Here is a 14,315-nt window from a genome sequence, read left to right as displayed (position 1 = left end):
GAACTTTGAAAAGAGAGTATCAAATCATATCCCTTTAATGTTATCAGGATCAGGATGTGTGATTTTTTTGGAGAATGGCAATGGTATAAAACAACACTCTGTTCCAGTTTGAATCTCTGCAAACTTTTTTCTCAAATAAAATTGTTCATGTTAAAGGTAGGGTAGGGTAGGTAAGAATGGAGAAACCAGCTCGAGTGCGTTAGAATTTGAAAGTAGGCAGCCGAAAAAATCTACCCCTTCCTTCAGACTTCCTTACAGAGCCCCTCCTCCAACACACACGAAACTGACCAATAAGGGCACGAGATAAGTTTGTGCACGAGATGGAAGGCTGACAGCAGTGGCGGCTGGTGGAAAATATTTTTGGTGGGGTTATGGAAATGGTGACAAAACCATACTAGGGCATTTAAAATCAGGAGACTAAATACGAACATTGTGTGTGTGTGTGTGTGTGTGTGTGTGTGTGTGTGTGTGTGTGTGTGTGTGTGTGTGTGTGTGTGTGTGTGTGTGTGTGTGTGTGTGTGTGTGTGTGTGTGTGTGTGTATGTGTGTGTGTGTGTGTGTGTGTGTGTGTCATACTTGCCAACCCTCCCGATTTTCGCGGGAGACTCCCGCATTTCTCCCGATTTCTGACAAAATCAGATTTATTCACCACTGTTTCCACTCGGACTTTAATACAGCTACACCATTGTTTGGTTTCCATGGTGGCCTGTCTCTTTAGCAGCGCGCGCAACTCAAAGTCTGAGAGGGTGAGGAAGATGAAAACTGAACAAGAATCGACAACTCGACCCTCTGATCACTCCTTTCCTGTAAAATACAGGTCCAGCCCACACATATGCTCCATGGTCCCACAGGCATTGCCCTTACAACTACAATAAAAATGCAAATGTTAATCTACAGCTCCGGCGATCCACTAGCACCGGAGTCTACACCTGCAGAAGCAGCCATCCCCTACTGTAGCGTCACCTTGGATACGAGTCTAAACAACTCACAGGTCAGGGCGCTGAAAGGGCGCCCTTTGAGCATCAGATCTGACGACGCTGATAGGATGAAATTATGTTTCGGCGGCATAGTTTACAGATGGCAACAGTCAGCTTATTGGCTGCAGCTGCTCTGGCTGAGGGCTCCTTTCTACCGCCCGGACGAGAGAGGGTAATGATACACGCTGCGGCCAGGCAGGAAACATGTGACTTATCAATAACTTTAGACATCGTAAAACAATTTTAAACGAGATTTTATTGTAGATTATACATTTTACCAACTATATCATATTTACCTTGTTCTTTAAAAATACAAATTAAAAAATATATATTTTTTTTTATTTATTTTACATTTTTAATGACAATCAAACATGTGGGAAGAGGGGGGGCGGCGCCCCTAGCACCCCTATGGGCCGGCCGCCACTGGCTGACAGGCAGGTAGGCCATCCAGTTATCTTATGCTTTTTACAGCGCCACGGCTTCCACAGATGACATTTTTTTATGTATTTATTGTCAAAGCATTTAATATATTCATTGCTATCGGGATGTTAAGAGGAATATAACAAAAAGTGTTTCTGAAGTGAATTACCTACCCCACCTTTAAGTATTAAATGTTAAATTGAACTCAACAGCTTAATAGGCGGGTTCTCAATTCACTCTCTTTCATATGTCATTAAAGATTCCCCTTATGTCGTAAAAATTCCTATGTTTAAATCTGTAAATGCTACCATATGGCTATTTTGTTAGAGCTCCTATTTAAAAACAGACAGTGCGTACATTTCCACTCCTCAAAAGCTGTAATTTTAAGTAGGCTACCCTTCTATTCCTGGGGAAATGACAGGCTTGGTTATGCACAGTTGCTAGAGAGGATATTTGCAGAAAATTGTTCAAGTATGTCCTCGGCTCTGTCAGCTGAGTTTACACAAATAAACAACATTCTATTCAATGACAAATTATGCTTGTTGGTGATTTCATAGAAGATAAGGCATTAATCAAATGGGTTACTTGTATTACAGGAGAACACAGTTATTTTACACTATTCCTCTGGATAGGTGCAGTGAAATATTGTCTCAAATCATCAACTGATATAATCTGTAACATCATCTGGCTGCACGACCTGGAAATACTACACTCAAAGTAAGGCACACAGACTTTGTGGTTTCAAATAAGATTTTCATTGGCTTCGACATCTAAATGAGATTCGTTTTATAGCAGTAGGCCTAATGACTAGTTTGAAAAAGAGCACACCCAAACACCAAAAACATTTCCACTGCATGTTATTGTATAGTATTCTTAATGTAGCTACAGTATACGTTGGTGTTATACATGGCTTGTTGCTGTTACTTTTGGACACAACCAGCTTCAATAACCCATTTTCTTCTAAACACAATAATTGGTAGGGCTATACTGCACACGTTAAAATTGAGATTTTTGTTTTATTAAAATATTTAAAGAAAGACCTATTATTATTGTTAGTATTATTATTATTATTATTTTAAACTTGCACTTTATAGGCCTATATTGCAAAATATGTTTAAGCGTTTAAGCATCTTTTCAGCTCATTCTATTGGTTTTCTTTCATGGACATTAAAACAAGACCACTGTATCTCATCAGCCGTGTTTTTGTCATTGCTAAAGGCAGATGTTTTTTGACAAAAATGTATTGTGTACCACCTGCCAAGCACATCAGACAGCATACAGGCAAAGATAGCGGCTATCACACTAGCTATGTGTGCAACATATGCAGCTAGCAGCTATTACTGTAAACAGCTATCAGTTAGCAGCTAGCTGCCAGCTAAAGTTTAGAGCAAAACAGAGCAAAAAAGAGAGTGTATATTGGACTTAACAGGAGTCCGGAAACATGTCTTCAAATGATTACTAATGGTGTTGCATAACTGTTGGATGTGTAAGGCAGCTGTTTGCTGACACCACCTTTAACTATAAGTTTGTCACAGCCTGTTTTACAGCCTGTTGTACTGCTCCCCTGTGGCGAAAAAAGCGGGGGGAAACGGTGACGCAGTTAAATAATCAAGAAGCTGAATTTGTTGGTTATTGGTTGATATATGTTAACTATTTATTCTATAGTTCTAGTTATTTATTTATTTTATATTATTTATAATTGGGATATTTTTTAAGGATGAGCATGTTATTTGGGTAGCACGTTCCTTGAAAGCCATGTCTATAATGCACTATAAAAATTATATATATATACAATATTATAATACAATATAATCTGCTTAAGAAGGCACTGTTTTATTATAATAAAAAAATAAAAAACACTTTCTAAAAAATATTTATAGCTCTATAAATATTCACAAGTCTTTATAATACTTACTTAGATTTGAAACAGTTGTAATGCTCTTTGCTAGGGAGCACAACAAATGATTCAGTGTCTAAATTATGTTAGAGTTGTTCATCAAGTTTATTTTCCAAGTTCCTTGTGTTTACTCCTTGTGTATGTATGAACCTTTCAAAATAGAAATCAAATGATGTGTGGAAAAACGTGTCGGGGGCAGAAAGCATTTAGGCCTTAATAATAGTCTATCAGTTTACGTCCTTGGGACAAAGACAGATGGACCACCGCTGATTATTGTTGCATCTCATAATGTGAAACTTGCCAGAGCACATGAACGTTCACACACCCCCATTTCCAGTTATCTCCCGACAGCCCTTCTCCTCCCACAAATATTTCAACACAAAAGCCCCAGAGAGTAAACAAGCTTTAACAGGTGAGTGAAAGAAGACTTCATAGGCTCTTTTGTGAATCAAAGTGTAGGCAGATGTAATTACAGCAGGAGATAAAAAGGAGATGGGGAGCCTTCATTCCTTCAAAGGGGGTTTAGTGGCTGACATGAAGAATGTGTACTAAACATTATTTGGCATTTCATTTTCTTGAACTTTTCTCTTTTGTTACACTGTATACACTATCTCAATTTACCTGTTTCAACCTGTGTGACACTGTGTGCGTTGATATTTTCCTTATGTCATACAATAAGAAGAAGATGATGGTTGGTAAGTATGGTAAGTTGGTAAGTATGGTAAGCTCTCAAAATGTATTCAATGTATTTCTTTTTTCGTTTTATGTTTATTTTCATTTTCATGGCTCTGTTGTTTGAGTTATATTGAGAAGCATTTTTTTTTTTTTTTTTTTTTTTTATATAAATGTTTTTGGTTTCGTTAGTGTGGGCATGTGCGGGTGGAGGGAGGGAGGGGGGAGTGTAGTGAGTGTACTGTGATATTACAATCTATAAAATGGCATCGATTATTGTACACTATAATGAAATAAAAAGACTTGTAAAAAAAAAAAAATGTATTCAAGCTATTGTATGTACTTTACTACTGAACTAAATTATAGTGTATTACCTTTGGTAGCCTATGGCCATAAGAGTGAGTCTTATGCAGCGGCCTAAAAGAAAAACAAGGTGAATTAGCATTGGTTGTCTCTTGAACACTTGCAAGTTGCACAAGTAATGCTAGGGAAATATTGACTTCATGCTTGGCCTTCACTCGACTTTTAGAGGGAAAAAAGTAACTTGGCGAATGTGCAGCCTTGTCCATTTTTATAGACAGCGCAACGCTTGTTGGTCTACTTCAAAAAAATTTTTGACAAGGGTCATATTTGATAATGTCAATTACCGACAGGAAAAACTGTCACTCAAAAAACCTCTCAAAAACCCCACAGCAGCCAATCTGATCAGGCAGAGATTGATCCAGATGGAGCCTTTCTTTAAATCTATTTTGATAAGCTATACTTATTTTGTTGGCTTAGACAAAGGAACCCATCCTAGCTGGAAAGAGTTGACAGTTTAGAAATGTTTCATTGAAAAAGAAAGAGGTGTAACTCGAGATGCAACGATTAGCAGCCAAACTGTATGCAAAGCCCAGGGGCTGCATTTCACAGAGGAGCAGCTGCATTGCTGCGCCCCTGTGTATCACTGCATCATGACCAGTCAAATAATCCCAGTGCGGCGCGGTATAGAAAACCAATCCAACCTTTGGGCTTGTTTCTGAGTAGTGTAAGTGACACCTTAAACTACATGCTACATAAATAATGCACCACTCCTGTTGGAGTTATTCAGCGTCTTGGCATTCAACTTTGTGCTGTGTTCCAACATTCATTATCTCGATAGTGACTGTTGATTTATATGTTATGGTTTTAAATTGCTCTCATACAGTAGAAAGTGTGCAGGAACACTCATTTGCCCAACCTGCAACACACAGACACACACATTCACTGAGACATTCCAGCATTATCAAACTATGCTGCTGTAGCTCTTTTGTTTTTCCAAAGGACAGGCCTAGTCCCTTTTATCAGGTATCAGCATGAGAACAGAAGAGCGAGCCTCGTCTGCCTGGCATCTATCTGCCTCAGCCCACGGTGTCCAGTTTCTAGCTACAGTGCAGCCTACTTTCTCTTTGCAAGACTTGGCTGTGGATGAACTTATCTGGTGATGTGCTTATCTGGTGAAACAAATGTTGTGGTTGTGTTTGTTGTCAGCATGCATATATCCATACAGAGATCTTTATGTGAGCAATGTCAGAAAGATGCAACAGATTAAGCACATCATTTCACTTTTCTTTGCAGCCTATACATTGTTTCAAAAATAAATGGTGTCTTTTTTTATCACCTCTGGATGCTCCAGAAACCCTCCAGAGCTGATAAAATAGCCTAAAGCCCTACCTGGTTTTCTTCCATCTGTCACACAAACACCGCATGCTTGTTACTGATTTGAATGGGTAACCACAAGTGAGCTGCTCTGGCTTCCTAAGCAGTCCTCCTCACTTTGGTCTCAACTATAATTATTATGACTATAGCATACGCATACCTAGGTTTATATACCAGGCAGCAACCTCCAGTCTGAAAAGTGATGTGCCTTAAACCTGCAGTCTTTTTAATAGCCAACAGGGGGCAGATCTCAGATTGAATTTTATTTATGTCTTTGAGAAAAGAAACCTACTTACTTCCAACTTACTTCATTTATTACATCAGTTAACATCTTTACTCAGTTTATGGTTTCTATAATCTTTATGTAATCTATAGGTTTTGGTCTTTAAAAGTAAAATAGACACTTCAAAGGATGTGCTTTAGGTCGAGGCTCCTTCTAATTGACAACAACCAACTGGCCAGGATTTTGTACAGTATGAGTGTTCCCTTTTATCGTGTTTTTCAGTTTATGAAAGTTAATTGAAATCTTTTAGTTGCATATAACGTAGTTGTAGTTGTACTTTGCTACAAACTTTCATGTCATTTCTGGTTCCATAAAAACAAGATGGCGACCAGACGGCGACTAAAACCAATAAGCCCAAATAAAAAAACAGTAGTCTGCAAACCAATAGATGACAATGCAGTGAATCAGCCCACGTCCTATACACAATATATGGAAATCACCCTTCTCATTTGCAAAGACACACCATGACATGAAGTTTAGGTTCAAGCAGGACAAACACCACAAGTAAACTGTAATGGAGAACCATGAACTGATTTACTATTGACAGACCTTTAAGGCAACAGAGTGGTGGACGAACCAAGCAGGGAGCAGCACTAATATGACTATTAGATGACCGCTAAACCTGCAAAGAAATCCCAGTGAAATCACTTGATAACAGCTGAGAGGTTGAGCCCCACAGTGATGTTGTATCAGTAATGTGTACAATTGCAAGAATGGCTTTTTTCTAAACCACCAAGTCGGACACTAGCTGAACACAAGTTCATTGTTCATCACACACACAGTTTGTGTGCAAAAACTAAACATAAAGAGCAACAGCCTTGCTTGGACTTATACACAAGTCCTTATTGGTTATTTTTTACACAAATCTTCTTGCAGATATTGACCGTTGTCAGATGGTTTTACTTCTATCTTTATTATTTTTGCCATAAAGAGCAGACATTTACATATGCGGTGGGAATTTCATCAGGTTCTTGTTGAATTTGTCACACTCCTAGGCTCATGTCACGTTGGTAGTTTTGTATGTTTAGGTTATGTCACGTTCTATGTCTAGGTTTGGGTGTTTTGTTGTTTTCCCTGTCATGTTTTCCTCCTGTTTATTGTCTGGTCCTTTTCCCTGTGTTTTTTCTCCTGTCGTTAGTTTCCCTGGTGTGTCTAATTGTCTGATTATGTTCACCTGTGGCCCCTGTGTTTCCTCCTCCCTCCTCACCTGTGTCTTGTTGTGTGATTAGTCTTTTGTGTATTTAAGTTCTGGGTTTTCTGTCTGTCTTTGTCGGTTCGTCTTGTGTCATGACTAGTTCTTCGGTGAGTGTTCTGTTTTTTCATTGTTTATATCATATAGTATATAGCCTTGAAATAAAGGAGTTTTTTCAGTTTATATCTGCATTTGGGTCCTGCTTCCTTCACAAACCGTAACAGAACGAACCGACCAAAAATATGGACCCAGCGGATATGGAAGATTTTGAGTTGGATCTGTCTGATCTAGACTTTTCCCTTCAATGCTCTCATGCCGAGTGGAAAGGAACTTCTTCTAGGAAGAACAAAGAGGCTATTCTCGAGAGAGCACGAATGGAGGTGGCCGAAATGCCTTGGTTGAGAAGTTTGTTGCCGGATTGGTTACAGCTTTTCACAAGTTGTCCTGAGGACTGGTCTGACGCTTCTAACCCTTTCCTCGGATCCGACTACGGTCCTGTTGGAGGTCCACGGAGTCTCCAAAGAGCCTCTAGGAGACGCAGGGCCAGGACTCCAGCCCGTACTCCAACAGCCATGATCCCGGTGTGGGATTCCCAACCTGGCACCATATAACCCGGTGGGATCCGTCTGAAGACAACCCATGCTTCTGCCCCAGTTCCTGCTCCTGTCCAGGAGTCGTATGCTGGAACTCGTCTGGCTTATGGAGGTCCACGGAGCCTTCAGGCGGCTGCTAAGAGAAGGAGTCGCCAAGCTAGCAGCCCGAGCCCCAAGAGCCATGGCTCCTGCCCCAGTACAGACCCCAGCAGCCATGCCTCCATGCTCCAGTAACGGCCCACGCAGCTTTGCTTCCATACTCCATTACCTGGCTAACACAGCCGGTGTCCAGGCTTCCGCTCCGCGCCCAACAGCCATGGTTCCGGCTCCAGTGCCGGAACCAGCAGCCATGGTTCCGTGCTCCAGTACCATCCCACATAGCCATGGTACCGTGCTCCAGTACCGTCCCACACAACCATGGATCCGTGTTCTGGTTCCTTGCCCAGCAGCCATGGTTCCGGCTCCAGTGCCGGCCCCAGCAGCCATGGTCCCTGCTTCAGCGCCGGACTTTACAGCCATGTTTCCGGCTCCAGAGCCGGACTTTACAGCCATGTTTCCGGCTCCAGAACCGGACTTTACAGCCATGGTTCTGGCTTTAGTACTGGCCCCAGTACCCACGGTTCCGACTCCAGTTTTGGCTCCAGGACTGGCTTACCGGCCAACGCCTGCTCCCCGAGTCCTGTCGGCGTACCGACCAACGCCAGCTCCCCGAGTCCTGTCAGCGTACCGGGCGACTCCAGCACCTTGTCTCCTGTTGGCTGTCCGTCCGACGCCAGCTCCCTGTGTCCTGTCGGCGTACCGACCGACACAAGTTCCTACCCGAGCCCTCTCAAGTCTCCTCTCAAGTCTCCTCTTGTTCCCTCTCAAGTATCCTCTCGAGTTCCCTCTCGAGTCTCCTCTCAAGTCTCTGCCCAAGTCCCCTCTCCAGTCTCCTCTGAAGTTCCTACCCGAGTCCCCTCTCAAGTATCCTCTCGAGCTACCTTTCGAGTCCCCTTTCAAGACACCTCTCAAGTCCCAGCTCAAGTCCCCTCTCCAGTCTCCTCTTGTTCCCTCTCAAGTATCCTCTCGAGTTCCCTCTCGAGTCTCCTCTCAAGTCTCTGCCCAAGTCCCCTCTCCAGTCACCTCTCAAGTCTCCTCTCCAGTGCCTTCTCAAGTCTCCTCTCGAGCTACCTCTCGAGTCACCTCTCAAGACACCTCTCAAGTCCCAGCTCAAGTCCCCTCTCCAGTCTCCTCTCGAGTTCCCTCTCGAGTCTCCTCAAGTCCCTGCTCAAGTCCCCTCTCCAGTCTCCTCTCAAGTTCCTACCCGAGTCCCCTCTCAAGTTCCTACCCGAGTCCCCTCTCAAGTCTCCTCTCGAGTACCCTCTCGAGTCTCCTCTCGAGTCCCTTCTCAAGTCCCCTATCAAGTCTCCATTCAAGTTCCCTCTCAAGATCCCTCTCAAGTCATCTCTCAAGTCAACTCTCAAGTTTCCTCTCGAGTTCCCTATCGATTCCCCTCTCAAGTCACCTCTGGAGTCCCCTCTCAAGTCACCTCTGGAGTCACCTCTCGAGTTCCCTCTCGAGTCTCCGTTCGAGTTCCCGCTCAAGTCATCTCTCAAGTCAACTCAAGTTTCCTCTCGAGTCTCCACTCAAGTCCCTACTCTTGTGCCGTTGGAGGTTCCGCTGGGTGTCCTGCCAGCCCTATGTCCTGTGCCGTTGGAGGCCCCGCCGACTACTCTTCTGCCGGGGGTCCTGCCAGCCCTATGTCGTGTGCCGTTGGAGGCCCCGCCGACTACTCTTCTGCCGGGGGTCCTGCCAGCCCTATGTCCTGTGCCGTTGGAGGCCCCGCCGACTACTCGTCTGCCAGGGGTCCTGCCAGCCCTATGTCATGTGCCACTGGAGGGCCCGCCGACTACTCTTCTGCCGGGGGTCCTGCCAGCCCTATGTCCTGTGCCGTTGGAGGTCCCGCCTACGGCTCTCCTGCTGGGGGTCCTGCCGGCCCTGTGTCCTGTCCCGTTGGGGGTCCCGCCGACTACTCTTCTACCGGGGGCCCTGCCAACCCCATGTCCTGTTTCGTTGGAGGCCTCGACATCACCTGTATCGCCGGGGGTCCTGCCAACTCCTTGTCCTCTTCCGTGGAGAATCTTGCCAACACCCGTTCCACCGGCTCCGGTTCCTGTCCGGTCAACACCGGCTCCTGCCCGGTCCCCTGAGAGCTGTGTTCTTCGCCCCTCCTCGAACTCTGCCCTGCCCCCGGGCCGCCCGCCCGAGTTCCCCTTTTTGGACTCTGCCTTGCCCCCGGGCCGTCCGCCCGAGAACCCATCCATGGTCTCTGCCTTGCCCCCGGGCCGTCCGCCCGAGACCCGTCCTCCGGACCCCCTCCACCCACCCTGCTGGACTTTGTTTTGTTTTTTTTGGGACGTCTGGGATCAGTCCCTTGAGGGGGGGGTTCTGTCACACTCCTAGGCTCATGTCACGTTGGTAGTTTTGTATGTTTAGGTTATGTCACGTTCTGTGATTAGTCTTTTGTGTATTTAATTTCTGGGTTTTCTGTCTTTGTCGGTTCGTCTTGTGTCATGACTAGTTCTTCGGTGAGTTTTCTTTTTTGTCTTTGTTTATATCACATAGCCTTGAAATAAAGGAGTTTTTTCAGTTTATATCTGCATTTGGGTCCTGCTTCCTTCACAAACCGTAACAGAATTGCCATAAGCAAAATGCCCTAGCAGCTTTCACTGCATTAGCATAAGAAAATTGCTTTTCAAATTTTGTTTCTGCACATTTCAAATCTATTGGGGAGCCATTCGCCTGTCTGGTAGAAAGTTCATTCATAGTTACAAACAAGGTTTAGTGTGTCATTCACAACATAATATTGTTTTAAGTATTACTTTGTTTGCTGGATTTATTCATTGAAGGCATGTTTAATTTAGTTGAGGATGTATTGCTGCCCATAGTGCTGAGATAGTTTAATAGCTTTTCTTGTGGCACAAGAGAAGTCTAAAGTAGAAACTTTGAAATCATGTATGCATTATGTCTGCAGTTATTATCTAAACTGAATGCTTACAGACTAGCTGGATATAATGTTTAAGAGGAAATTATTTTTCTAGTGCCATATTATATTCCTTAAATTGTAGCACCACCTTCCAAAGACAAACAGTAGAAGATAAAGAGCTGCAGAAAACAGATTGTGTTGAGCTCTCTGACAGTTTGGCCAGATGGCCCTTTGCTTTGTGGTGTCAAGTCCAAACAGGAGAGGTGCTTTCACACCTGGTTTTATCTCTGTGCATTTAACTGGAATGTCAAATAGTTCATTGCCCTGTGGAGCCTCTCCCACTTTATTCTTTCTCCCTCCAGCTTTCCCTGCAGAGAAAGTCAGCACTTCGAGAAAAGGTTTCTTGTTGGTGTCAACAGTATGACAAACAGGACAAATCCCTTATGTCTCCGGTTGAGGAGACATAAGGGACACAAAAAATGAATAAAGTAGGTAGTATTGTGAAAGGTACTCTGTTACAAGTAGGAGTCCTGCTTTCAAATTCTTACCATAAGCAAAAGTACTGGCATCAGAATAAAAATACCAAAAGACAAATGACTTATGCATAATTGCCCATTTCAGAATCATACTGCAATAACATGTGATCACAGCTAGTAAAAGTGAAGCTAATTTTATTTACATTATACTGCTGCTGCATATGTTATCGCTTTGATTAAAGTAGTAAAAGTATTTCATTACATTCCACCACTGTCTGTCTCTCATACCAAAAATGCAATGTCTTTGTATTTCCAATAAAAACACCAGCTTTATTGCATTTGAGATTTTCCACCATCCTCAGTATCTGTCTTATCTGAAAAGATTGCCATAAATAAGGTTGAGTGGGGACCAGATAAGGGAGTGTCGTTGAAGAACCCCATATAGCCTGTTTCATTATAGATAGGGCGACAGATAACGTCCACTCACTTCCTTGTTCCAAAAAAGGTGACTGTAATGCCAAACAATGTGGTGTGTAATGTTGCCACACAAGAACATAATATGATGAATGTAGACAAAACTAGGGTTGGTGTCACATGCAATATGTTAGTATGAGTTTTCTGTAAATCACTACATGTTTAAAACCAGCTGTGAACTGTTGACTGGACATATTGACGGCAGGGTGGCAGAGAATGATGGCCAGCCAGCTTCCATTACTTTTAGTTGTTTTAAAAAAAAACTCTCCATCCATCTGGTCCATCTCCCGCCCTGCTATTTCTCGATTATGCAGAGTGGCCGCAATTTACAGACGACCATTTTGTCTAATGGATACCATTCATCCGTTCCCAGCTTGCACTTTGGCAGGTGCTCGCCAGGGTCCATTAGCAAATGAGTCCACTGCGAAACACCCAAAGCAGCGCCGCTGCAGATGGATGGCGAGATCAAAACCTGTCTGACTCTGAGTGATTGAGTCCCTCCACTGTTCAGCTCATTTTGTGTCCTGTACTGGTTAGCTACTTCTGTTTTTAGATATGTAATGAGATTAATTTGATGTGAAATGTTCATCAATAAACCATGTCATCCCCTTTCTTTGGCATACATGTATTTTCTTACCGTAATTACATGATTACCAATAGGAAAACCTGTGGAAATTATCATGGAACAATGCATCCATGGAAACACTTAAAACGAGAGTCAACAGTATGCACTGTTATGCTCCCTGATTAAGGACTTTTTGAGGAACTCAGTGTCAAGGAGGATCCTCTTTACCATAAGCTGGCTTTAGGTTTCCCTGCAATGCGATTCATTGATTAGTGTTCGATCTATACGTCTCAGCAAGGGAGGGAAACACAATAAATTGGCTGACTGTGTTGGGTGTGTGTGTGTGTGTGTGTGTGTGTGTGTGTGTGTGTGTGTGTGTGTGTGTGTGTGTGTGTGTGTGTGTGTGTGTGTGTGTGTGTGTGTGTGTGTGGGGGGGGGGGGGCTAGCTGCCTGTCCTAAGTCAGTGCCAAAGACAAACTAAGCACCATGACAAGAAAGTGCAGCATCATCATGGCTTCATCTTCTGCAGAGTTGGTTGGACCCAAAATGGCAGCCAAGTTGCATTAGCTAATTGCAAACTCGGTTGTCTCTCTGCCAATTTTCACATTTTTATATTTTAACAAACTGTGCTGAGTCAATTCAGATGATCCAATCAATTAAGGCTTCCAGGGGTTTTCGTCTTTCGTTTTCAAGAAAGTTCCAGTTCGCACAAGAACGTATTTTAATTTATTTTTTGTAGTTTCTGATATCAGTTATCCTCTCATTTTCTACCAAACATCCAATTATTTGCATTGACTGCTGTTGGTACCATTCATGTTTGATAAGCATTATACTCTCCCTATGCATCCCTATCTGGTATGGCCTTATGCTGCATTTTTGCAACCTCTGCAGAGTGGGAGAATGGGAAACACTCGTGTTATCCTGACTTGGAAGCCTTAATGCATTATACAACATGGTTAGCTCCATTGTTAGCCTTGGCCACACAAGTACGTCTTCATTAGTTTTTAGGATGTCACATAGGCCATACTAAGTAAGGGTGACATGCAAACAAATAATACATGGCTCTTTTGTTGATAAGCTGAATTCATTTTGATGTTACTATTTATTATATTAATGCAACTGTCAGATAGGGGCTAATCACACTTTGACATAAATATACTAATACTTTGGTGGTAAAAATGTATAGTAGGAATTTTTGAAAGCATGAATGAAAAGTTAGCATGGATATAAAAAACAAAAATATTGTCATTGGTTTATTTAAGGTTAGATCTCTTGACCAAATAAAAAATTAAAACGAAAATATTCTATTTGACTACATGCTGCAGTTTCTGTTGTGGACCTAGCTCGTACTAGTAGCACTTAGATGAATAATGTATTGCAGTACGAGCACCACTAGCGGAAAGCACCATTCTTTTAGTTAGAAGTTGCCTATAATTCAAACTAAATGCAGTTTTTTCCCTTCAAACTAAAACAAACAATCACAATAGGAATAGTACACCTAAATGGTATCCAACCAAAATGGTAGGAATGCAATCACCAACTTCTCCTTCATTTTTCAACCACATTTCTATAGAGTTTTCAAAACTTAATATAAAAAAATAAACATTATGTATGCATACTTACAGATATCCAGTATTATGATATATACAAAGGATGGACTTATGTATAACCAATTCTAAAATTGTATATATATTTAAATAAACCACCATCTCATAAATGTTAAAATAATAAAACATTTAAAAGGGTACATTAATACAACCATGTTTTCAATACCAACTCCTATTGCTTGTTTACATCATTAGCTTAAATCACCTCTATTACTGCTATAATTATCCTTCCCTGGGCTCGTTCAACATATGGTATAAATCTTTGTCCCTAAGATAATTATAAATGAGCTGTTGATACTGATACCGCAACCTTTTCGTTTGTTTTTGAGTTTGTTAGAGCTTTTATATAGGTAAATACAGAAAATACCCTTAAGCCATATCCCAATACTATTTATAAGGCACTGTTAAGGTCATTGATCTTTTGATAGCAAAAAACACATCCAAAATCCATTCTGTGTTTTTTATATTATTTCCCTCCAGATAGACAAAATAAATTTCTTGGATTGCTAAAATCATTT

This window comes from Notothenia rossii (genome assembly GCF_949606895.1).
Source record: "Notothenia rossii genome assembly, chromosome: 4".
Classification (NCBI taxonomy): domain Eukaryota; kingdom Metazoa; phylum Chordata; class Actinopteri; order Perciformes; family Nototheniidae; genus Notothenia; species Notothenia rossii.
This window is presented reverse-complemented; position numbering follows the sequence as displayed.